The sequence below is a fragment of the Kryptolebias marmoratus genome, linkage group LG13 (genome assembly GCF_001649575.2).
Source record: "Kryptolebias marmoratus isolate JLee-2015 linkage group LG13, ASM164957v2, whole genome shotgun sequence".
NCBI lineage: Eukaryota > Metazoa > Chordata > Actinopteri > Cyprinodontiformes > Rivulidae > Kryptolebias > Kryptolebias marmoratus.
Window position 1 is genome coordinate 9,263,970 of NC_051442.1, and position 10,610 is coordinate 9,274,579.

The 10,610-nt window shown below is 42.5% G+C and overlaps 2 long non-coding RNA genes across 2 annotated transcripts; one reads left to right on the forward strand and one right to left on the reverse strand.

Annotated features, from left to right (window-relative positions):
• Nucleotides 1–3,435: 3,435 nt before the first annotated feature.
• On the forward strand, nucleotides 3,436–10,122 carry LOC119617573. Its single transcript, XR_005233906.1, has 2 exons — nucleotides 3,436–3,644; nucleotides 7,076–10,122. It is a non-coding gene; the product is annotated as an uncharacterized LOC119617573 (long non-coding RNA).
• LOC112450685 lies at nucleotides 3,919–10,096 on the reverse strand. Its single transcript, XR_003039362.2, has 2 exons — nucleotides 9,959–10,096; nucleotides 3,919–4,343 (listed from the first exon to the last, which is right to left on the reverse strand). It is a non-coding gene; the product is annotated as an uncharacterized LOC112450685 (long non-coding RNA).
• Nucleotides 10,123–10,610: the final 488 nt, after the last annotated feature.

The following is a 10,610-nucleotide window of genomic DNA, read 5'->3' on the forward strand; positions in this document are numbered from 1 at the left end:
CTCCTCCCGTATCATTTAGCGAGGAATTACCGCATCCCTCAGCTCCACAGCACATCCCCAGCACCGGAGCCCCACTTAAGCACCAGGCCAGGCATGGGGCAGGCTTTAAAAAAACAACAACAAAAAAAAACAATTATTAAACCTCTTTTGAAGTGAACACCCGCGGTGCGTAAAAGCTTTCCATTTACGCGCGGGGGCAGCAGCTAGATCAGCATATAGGACACGGCAAGAGTGTTTAATGGAGAAAGGGAGCACAGAATCTTTCAAAACATTTTCACCACCTGCTGACTTAGAAACTCCAGTGAAGTTTGGCCACTGAGGCATTTTAGTGGAGCCTGTTTGTCTCCTGAGGAACATCAGACGAGTGGGAATCTCTGCTAAAAAACAACTAAAGAATCATTCTGCAGCCACGTGGTTTGCACAAACTGACACCATCTTTATTTTGGAGCAAAAATAACCGAATAGATGTTTTGGAAATTTTGAAGTTAGGTTCTGTGGAAAGATTATGAACAGTTAACATCTTACCTGTCTCAGAACAACCTCGGCTTAGAGTTAAGTTTAACTTCCAGTCCAAGTAGCATTAAATTATATTGCCTTTGTCTTAAATCTCCAAACAGTCCATGCAAACACTAATATCTACCTGTAACAGCGCTCTGTAGTCACGGACATTTTACAGTTTCTGGTTTCAAACAGCAGCAGCTGCAGCACTTCTGGTGCAGCCCGGCACACTTCTGGCAGCAGTTTCACAATATTTCTGCAAAAATAACCATAACATTGACAGCGATGTAAAGGCTTAAATAATAGGTATTTGTTTATTCATGAAGTTTTGAGGACTAGAGTTGTTTTTAAAATGACACAGTTCACCTTTAAAGCGAGTCCACTCTGACTGTTCTTATGGTCCAATCGGACCCACTTCATTCCAAAGAGGGCTTTGCCGTCTTAAAACAACTCCAATCTGCAACATTTTACAGTGGTTTGTGCTTTTACTGTTATTTAAACCTTTAAATCCCGATCAGTTTCACATCACACAGATATTTCTCACAGGAAGTGCTACAGCTAGCAGCAGCTGCTATTTGCTCCTGCAAATAACCACAGAATCTGTTGCAGCTAAATAACACTGTAATGCGAAACTGACAGTAATATAAATCTCTTTCTATATATAAAGGTCTATGAAACAGTGTTTGCATGAACTGCTGACATTTTTGATGCTGGAGCCATTTTCTTTCATCTTAGCTGTTAGCTCGTCAGTCTGGACAATCTTTAACTCTGTTTCTCTCAACTGAAGGCATTCATTGAGCTATCTACAACAGGTGAGATATTAATTTGTCATATCCTTATCACAGAGCCCTACTTCAAAATGTCCAAAATATCTCTTTGAGCAAGATGGAAAGTGAAGTGTTGGTCTTCAGTCATTTGAACTAATCCTAAATGATATGGTTTTGGGTTGAGTTGGACTTTAGCGTGAAAGAAAAGCAGCCAACAGGTGCCAAAACAGTCTGAAGACTCCAGTAAATCCTTCAGGTAAGCCGTACAGTTGATTACTTTATGAAGCAGCTTAGGATAACTCAAAGAAAGATGCTAGAAAAATAAAAAGTGGGAACCTAAAAAACAAAACTATGCAAAATATATGCAATTTTTGCAACACTTCTCTACAGAACATAACTTCCACATAGGTTATTTCATGTTAAGATGTCTTTAAAACAGTCAAGGCAAAGAAAACCTTTGTGTCAGTGTGTCCAACAGCTGGATAGATGGATAGGAACCCTCTCCGTTCTTAGATCCCAGTTCTTTGTGGCACGAATCTGTCAGACCTGAACACAGACAACTCGAGCAGGAGGCAGACTGATAAAACAAACAAAATAAGAACTTTAACGATTTAAGACACTGCAAGACATAAAATCCAGAGAATAAACATTAATCCAACACTTGTGGCAAAAGAACCAGAACAAAAGGCAAACAAAATAATCCTGCAACAGCAAAAGGAAAACAAGGAGCTGCTGTACCGACACTAACAACCCTACAACTCGGGTTTGATCTAACAGGAAGCAAAAATATACAAAGGAAATGGTACTACAAAATAAGACAGGAAACTACAAGAATAAGACCATGAAATGCAGGAAATATACACAAAAAAATAAAACCAGGACTACAAAGAACTTCAAATCTGTAACAGAATCAATGTTTTGACCTTCGTTTGAAATGTTTGGGTCTATAAAAGTGAAACACAATCAGCTTTTTACAATCATATAACCAGTAATTCATGTAGTTTGTATTTAATTAGTATTATTACTAATTAAATACATTAAACAAGAAGTTGAGGTAACTTGAGTGTGTTCCTCTGTTCAGCACTGAGTTATAATAATCTAATAAGTCAGATGTTTAAGATCAAATTTAATTAGAATCACCACTTTCAGCAAGAAATACACAACAAATACACAAGAATGCTTCTTGATTGATCATTACAATTTAACTAATGCTCTAAAACAGTCTGTTCTCTGTATGAAATTGTGTATTTTTCCTAGATCTGTAACATTACTGTCATTTCTGACTGATTAATATCTGCTGGAGTAAATGGTTGATGATGAGGTTATATAATTTACATCAACCTCCTCTTTTCTGAAGCTTCCTCTGCTGGATTTTAATGTATTTTCTGCTTTAAAAATCAGGCCCAGTGTGATTTCTGACATTTTGAAGCACAAAACATTCACTGAACGAGCCACAGTTTTGTTGCAGTAAAATTTGGTAGATCTGCAACAAAAAAAATTAAAAAAGCATTACATTCTGTTATTTTATTTTATTTTTTAAACACATTTATCAGCAAAAACGTCAATTTTCTTGTGCCGCTGACGACTTACTGCATTTCCAAATTTCCACAAAAGTCTTCTGGGCTCACAGAGATCAAAGATGTTCAATTTGATCTTACAACTGTGGATCAGATGCTGACTGAATTTCAGGAAGTTTTCGGTGAACGTTTTAAAAACATGGTTTATAACATTAAATTAACAGGCAGAGAGGTTTAATTATAGGCTGCTGAAGCCTTAAAGAAACAGCTGGAAGGAGACGAAACAAAGACATCTTTAAGTGTCATCAGAGCTAATTATGGTGCTTTATATCAACAAAAAAAAGTACATTCATTAGAAAACAGAAGTTTTAAAATGTCTAAATTGAAATGCTAAACTTTTCCCACATCAGATTCATTCTTATTTGCGTCTGGTCCTCCAGCTTCACCCTCAGCCTCAGTTTCTGAGAGCATCACGTCATCTGGTGGTGATTTTAAGAAAACACACCAAGACTCTGAGCTTTCAGGATAATCAGAACTTCCCTTTAAACTCCTCTTGGTCCTCCAGAGCAGAAATTAAAAGTATTCATCTCTTGGCACGACAAACAACCTCCTCCCAGATTTACAGCTCGAAGGAACGTGATTAAAGACAGTTTGTTTCCTTTCAGTTCATTTATTTAATTAGAGAACTCCTCATTCTGTCTTTATTCTTTAGAAAGGTATGTTCATGACTTCATAAATGAGCCTTTTCACTGTCAGTAATTCCTCCAGTTTGATAGTCTTGTGATTTCACAAGTGAACATGCTGTGAAGGAATTCAGTGAAGCAGCCAAAGACGCCTTTAGGCGCTGCAGAACAGAAGTTAGGTAAGTTTTTCTCTTCCTCTACCAGCAGCAGTGCAGTCGTGACCAACACGAGTGTGACTTTTTGCAAATTAACATTTTACTTCTGCTTCTGATTTGTGTCGTTTTGCTTTTAATGAGATTACCAGATTCTTCGGAGTTAAAAACAAGTGATTCATTCTTGTGCAGCATTGTTCCCTTCTCTGTGTTATTTTAGGACAGGCGGGTTTTATTGCACTTAAGACTTCGGAGAGAACATTTTGTTCTTTATTGTAAGGAGAGAAAAAACAAGCAGATGCTAAGCAACATATAGGATTTTATTTGTAAGAAGAAAAAAAAAAGAGGGACATCATGTAACCGTAACATACTTGAAAGCAATGTTTAATGGGGTTAACACATGACTAGAAACAGTAATGGGGAAATCCGGTTAAATACAAAAGTCCAGTTTGATTGCTGAGCCTTTATTCCCTCCGGCACACATCCTCTTCCTCCTGTTGAGTCATGCAGGGCAGGGCAGACCAGAGCAGTTCTTCAGCTGGCAGCTTTAGCATGTGTAGAGGAACATAAAGCTCGCCAGTGAAGAACTGCTGTGAGTCAGCCATCTGGGGCCACGGGCGAGGGCGCACCGCTCGGAGCAGACAGCCCGGAGTGACGCACGGTCCGGCTAGTGGCACGAACGGTGACTCCTTCTCCTTCCTGCTTCTGATTTAGGCGTGCGTGTCTCTGCGGAAATAGAAGGAGAAGAAGAAGAGACGGTTTGAACTTCCTCTGTAAAGAAAGTTGCTCCACGAGAAGCAAGAAGCGTAGGCTCGAGGTGGCCTGCAGCCAGGTGCACACAGACAGAAAGTGGGTGCAGGCGAGCTGTAGTGCGTTCGATCAGCTGTGAGAGATGTTTAAAAAAAAAAAAAAAGGCCTGAGGAGATGCACCAGAGCTCAAACATCAGATCAGCAGCTCTGCCTGTGCATGTTGTACATTCTTTGATGCTCTTTTACTTGTGATTTTCTTTATTTAAAAAAACAAACAAACAAAAAAAAATCACAAACTGGCCTCTTGGAGAATATTTCAGTCAGTTACCGTGGTTACAGAGCATCGCTGAGAGCCGATAAGAAGGAGTGGACAGTCTACACACAAATGTGGAGATGGTGGAAATCTCTCCGAAGTGTAAAGAAATATTTGTGAAGTGCTGTTAAGGAGGGAGACGTTCAGGAGCTTCCAGAGGGGAAACCTCTGGCCGGATAGGATCAAAATATTCTAAAAGTCCACCTTCAAGGGGCGGAGAAATATAAAGCATAACTTTCAGCTGATATTCATGGGTTGGTTTTCAGTGCAAACTTTAAAATGTATAGATGTTGTTTGGAACTGGTTTTAAGAAGTAAGAAAGGCAGAAAATGTAACTCAAGTTAGTTATAATGAAAGTTTGACAAACAACTCCCTGAATCCAAATGCACACCAAAAACAAAAAAAAAAAAAAAAGCTAAATCAAGTCCGTTTTCCCCATCTTAAAAAATTGAATCCTGTGCCGATTTCCAGATTTTGGGGATGTGCTCGCATGAAGCCGACGAGCAACACGTGTTGCACATTCCTGCAGTTAGGAGAGCCAGAATAATCTCAGGTATGTATGAGAACCACAGGCAGGTCACAGACAACAGGACTAAAATGACACCAACATGACTGTGGGAAGAAACGGTTCGGTGAAACACTCGTTCATTTGCATCGGTTTTAAAAGCGGACGTGCTGGTGAGAAATGCTCAGCGTGCACAGAAACATCTCCTGACTACTTTATCGACATGACAAATGTCAGGTTCCCTCGCCGGAGGTGGTGAGTCAGCAGAAGGCCCGACTGCCTGTGCTGACTTGCAATCGGCACATACCACAAAAAGGATCCATAATCAAATCCGACTAAAACCTACCACCGCTGTGACACATCTCCACATCAAATCAAAAGGCTCACACCCTCAGAAATTACTCAAATATATAATTAGTCTCTTCTGATGTGCCTACAGGATTCTTAACCCTCCTTTTTAAATGAAACGTTCAGGGGCTTTGATATGTGATCGGCACCCGATTTTTAGCCGTTTGCGACAAATTTGGTCTACTTCGAGCATGCATTACCGTCAATGAGGTAAACTTAACATTAAGGTGCACACACACACACATATACATATATATATATATATATTTATATGCACACGTTTACCTTGCAAAACTATCCATCCTGCCATTCTCAGGCTGTGCACCAGAGAAACACCCAAATCGGGTCTGATCTAATTACAACAGAACCGGATATTCATTTGTAATAAAGGAAAAGAACAAAGAGCTTTTCTCCAATGAAAAGATGTTTGTTTGACTTTGGTCAAAGTCTGATTTCTTATCTGAATATTTTTCTTGTTTGTTTTTGATGGGATCCATCCATAATAGACTCATGGGTCATCAAATCATTTCAGCATAAAATAAATAAATAAATACATTAAAAAAATCAATTTAGCATTTCTTTAAATCCTGCTTATCATCCACTGCCTTATATGCCAAACTTGAAAACGAAGATTGAATGAGGTCCATTAGCGCTCGTAGTATGGGGATGACTGGTGTTGGTTAGCTGTGGCAGCCATCTTAAATACAGTTGACGCCAAAAGCTAAATAGTTGTAGATGTAAGATTTAGTGATTACTTTCTGAGAGTTTCATTAAAATCCATCCAATTGGTTCATGAGATATTTGATATTTGGAGAATGTCCTTAGATACACCAAGTAGGGGTATCTAAGGACCCCTACTTGGTGTTGGGTGACCCACATTGGGGTCCCGACCCCAACTTTGGGAATCATTGGTCTAAATGACATCTTTTATACACCGGAGATCAAATTGGGCTAAATTTTGTTGAAAAATGAAACTTTATTAGACGTATAAACATCAACTGGATGATTTGTTGTCATTTATATGCATCCATTTAAATATAGAGATACAAGATGCTAAAAAAAAAAGAAAACATCTAGTTGAAACAGAACCTTTAAACTTTTAGGCCAAATACAGACCAGTTTCAACATCTTTCAGGTTTCTTTTCAGCCAAACGAAATGCTCACTGGGATGGAGCTGGGCGATTAACAAAACTCGTCTCTGCGCAGACTCTGCACCCCACAAATAGAAATTTACCATTACCCACAGCTTCATTTTTTTTTATCATGAAAAGAGCAGCCGGCACAGACAAAGGATAAGTTGTGTGTGCGTGCAAATGACAGGAAGTCTGTTTGCTCATCACAGGTTCTCTACCGCCTACATACCTGGAAGGATGAGTAAAATGGTCTTTTTCTAACCCCGGACAGGTACTTTAAATGCCAAAAAAACAAACACTGTGCAGATGAATACCTAAAATGGTTCCTGTGACTGTCTTTGAGCGTACGCCATCGCTGTTGAAATAACATTTTCACCGTTTCCTGTTGGGGTTCTTTTTTTTTTTTTAGTGCTTCAGCCACCCTGATCGCCATGGACACACAGGAGGACAACCTGAATGTTGAAAACCGACACGAAGGGCTCCTGACCGAGCGTCGGCATGTGACACGACGGGAATGAGAACGTGTTGACGCGCTGCAGTCAGCTTGGAAACGTTCGGCGAGGAGGACATGCAGCACACGTCGTCCTCAAGGCCACCCGTGGGACAGATGGAGGCCGTCCCAACCTCAAACTGAATTACTTATTTGTCCCATTATGTTCCACAAACACAGACTCTCCAGTTTTGTTTCATTCCTAAAGGCGGTGTTGAGCACCAAACTCCTCTGCTCTGCCACTCTTTCCCACATCTCTCTTTTCTTGTTCTTTTTTCCCGTCTTTCCTGACTCGTCTGTCCTCCCCACCTTCTCTCGGTCAGATCAGACTGTCCCGCATTCCTCACATTCCAGCTGCGTATGTTAGAAATTCCATCTGGCTGTGGTGGCCTTGCACAGTCTCCTCTGCTCCTTCTTTTCCATCCCTCCGTTCCTCACCCATCCCCTCTCCGTCGACTACATCTGGTCTTCGCCGTCAGGTTGACCCTGCCCCCCCCCCGCCTCCCATCATTCTCCTCCTTCTTCTTCTTCTTTCCTGTCTGTCTGTCTGCCTCCTCTGAGAAAACGAGGTGAACGGAGTCACATGGCCGGCAGAGCGGAGGGCCTTGAGACGGGCTTTTATACACTAGCAGCAGTGTGAAAGAGATAACACACAGTCTAACCCACAAAAGGCTGAGCTTATCGAGGGCTGTGGATGTGCAGTCTCTGCCAAATATAAAAAAGGAAAGGCATGCAGGATGTATGCATCAGAGAAGGATGACGTGTAAACACAAACACGGAGGAAGTCGCTGACAATTTAGCTCTAGAGGAAATTGTCTTTTCCAGCTTCGAGAGGAAAGCTTGACTCGTTTTGCCTCGAAAACCCAAGATTGCGTTGAACGAAGACATGATAGGTTGGCGTAGGCCTGGATCAGACGGACCTGTTTCGAGCGAGTCCGGTTGACCTTTTAGCTTCTCGCTGAAGTGCGACACCAGCACCACAAGGTGACAACGCACGCGTGTCAGCAGTAAAAGCCACGCGGGGGAATTTAGTGGAAAACGGGAAGCACAGATTTGCATATTGCAGCTGCAGTTCTGTTAATGGGAACGCGTGATAATTAAAATGTCGAAACCAGGTGGATTTCATTGTCAAGGGTGTGGCCCGGTCGGGAGAGTATTTAGTGTCCCGGATTGGAGTTTTGTGACACAGACTGATGGTTTTTAGAGTGAAAAAATAGGGACAGAGACAGAGGGAAAAGGGCGGAGGCTCGCAGTGCAGAGAGCCTCTTCTTACACTCGGCTGGACTTTAAAGGCTAGCTGACTTTAACCCTCCGATCACAACAAATGAAGGGTGTGTGTTGTGTTGAGGAAGAGCTGAATGTCAGCCCGAATTCCTGACGCAGCCGGGAAATGCTCCGTATGAGGCCTATAAGCCTGTCCTCAGGCAGTCGGTGCCTTTTTGTTTGACAGAACTGCATTTCTTCTTCTTTCTTTATTTTTCCCTTTAATTGAACCTACATATCACATCCTTTCTTGGCCCGTCTCCCCACCCCACACTCTGACAAGGCACGCAATAGGAATTAAAGGGTGGAACCCGAGTTGAGCAAGATGGCCTCACTTCTGCAAATGAAGGCAGCACCGGGGAGGTTACTAATTTGGACCAAAGCTGCACACGAAGGCAAGACGAGCTGCTTTTTTAGGTGAAATCCTGTCACCAGCTTGTGATCCCCATTGACAGGGGTGGATTATGTCACACTTTGGACCGCAGTGGCACAGATGCAGCTCGTGACACAGTCTATTGCGCATTCCTACCAGCACGCTGAACTCTGGCTGCACAATTATGTAAGACGGGCTACACTGATGTGACATACGTAACAGTATAAGCTCTCCTCTGGAATCATTTATCCTAAAGAAACACGAGTTGCACAGAAATTCACTTTGCGTTCAAATGTAGCTGTATTTGACCTGGATGGAGGCATTTGACCAGGGAGGCCTAAAAAAACTGCATTTATAAAAGGTTCTACTGGTTTTTTTCCCTCCAAACATCTAAAGAAACTTAAGTTGAAGAATTTTGCATTTCTGCCAAACGACTGCTGCTGGTGTCGCTGCATTTCTGAGAAATGACTCTGCCTCAGTTATCCTGATGTTCACCTATCGCCTACTTGAGCGCAGGCTTGCTCCTTGGCCTATCATGAACTCAGCAGATTTTTTTTTGACAGGCAGGCCTTAGGGTGGAAAACCCACTTTTTGACGAGATCTTCTCATTGCAACATCTTGCTGCGGACTTTGAATCCAGCATTTCTCTCTGGCTGTCAAAAGGAAAAACACTCAGGATGTCAAACACCGTCACCGTTAGCTTCTCGGTCCTTCCTGTCAGGCTTTGTGTTAATTAAGACAGTCATTTAATGAGGACAGGTGAAGACATTTAAGAAAACTTTGGTAAAAAAAAAAGACTAAAATGTAAATGAACTGCTGCAGAATGGCTTGGCCAAATGTTAGATTTAAAGTGAGTCCATAAATCCTGTCTGCTCCCCCCCAACCCCACCCCATCCCCACCAGAACCAGTTGGACTCACACAGAGCCAGGCCTTCAACCAGAACTCCTAAAACATCCACTAAAATCCACAAGAATCTTAAAATCTGTTGGTGAAAAACTCAAATCTGACCCGTGGAGGGGAATTTCCCTAGAATAAAGTCGCGGAAAGGAGCCGCTTAGGAGGCCATTTCCACACAAACTGGGTCATGAAGGCACCACGGGCTAAGTGGGGCTGACAGAACCGAACATTTAGCCAGGAGCAGCAGCAGCAGCACAGACAGCCTCACCGGCCGGGTCCCTCCTGCGGACGGGTCCTCCTCTGGCCGGGTCCTCCGGAGCTCCGCGGTCCGCCTTGCCCCCCTCCGCAGCTCGGCGGAGTCCCGGAGCTTTAACGGCCAGGGTGTGTCAGGGTCTGCGGATTTCTTTAACCTCCCCGCCGGAGGAAGGGAAACAATAAAAAAAAAAAAAAACAAGGAAGACTGAAAAAAAAAGAAAGAAAAGAGGTTTGACAGAATTTGTGTCTCTGGAGGCTTTTTATCGCCGAGGCGGCGGAGGAGACACCGCAGGACTTCAGCCCCTTTCACACAACTCCTGTCCCGGTCCTCCCTCCCTCTAATATCACACACACACACACACACACACACACACTCACACACACCCGGCTTCCCACTCCGATCAGCTGGCAGCGTCATGACGTAGGCATCACGAGAAGCGCACGTCAGAGCCTGCACGGATCTGACGTGCGCGCGCGCAGTGAGGCAGCAGATCGGTCCGCCTGTAGATTTTACATGTAAACAGGAGGAGAGTTTTACTTTTAGAAGAGATAGAAAAATACCTAAATTGTAGTTTTTGTACTATCAGAGTATGGCATGTGAGTAAAATGAAGGATAAAAAATAAAATATAGGCCTATCTATCTATCTATCTATCTATCTATCTAT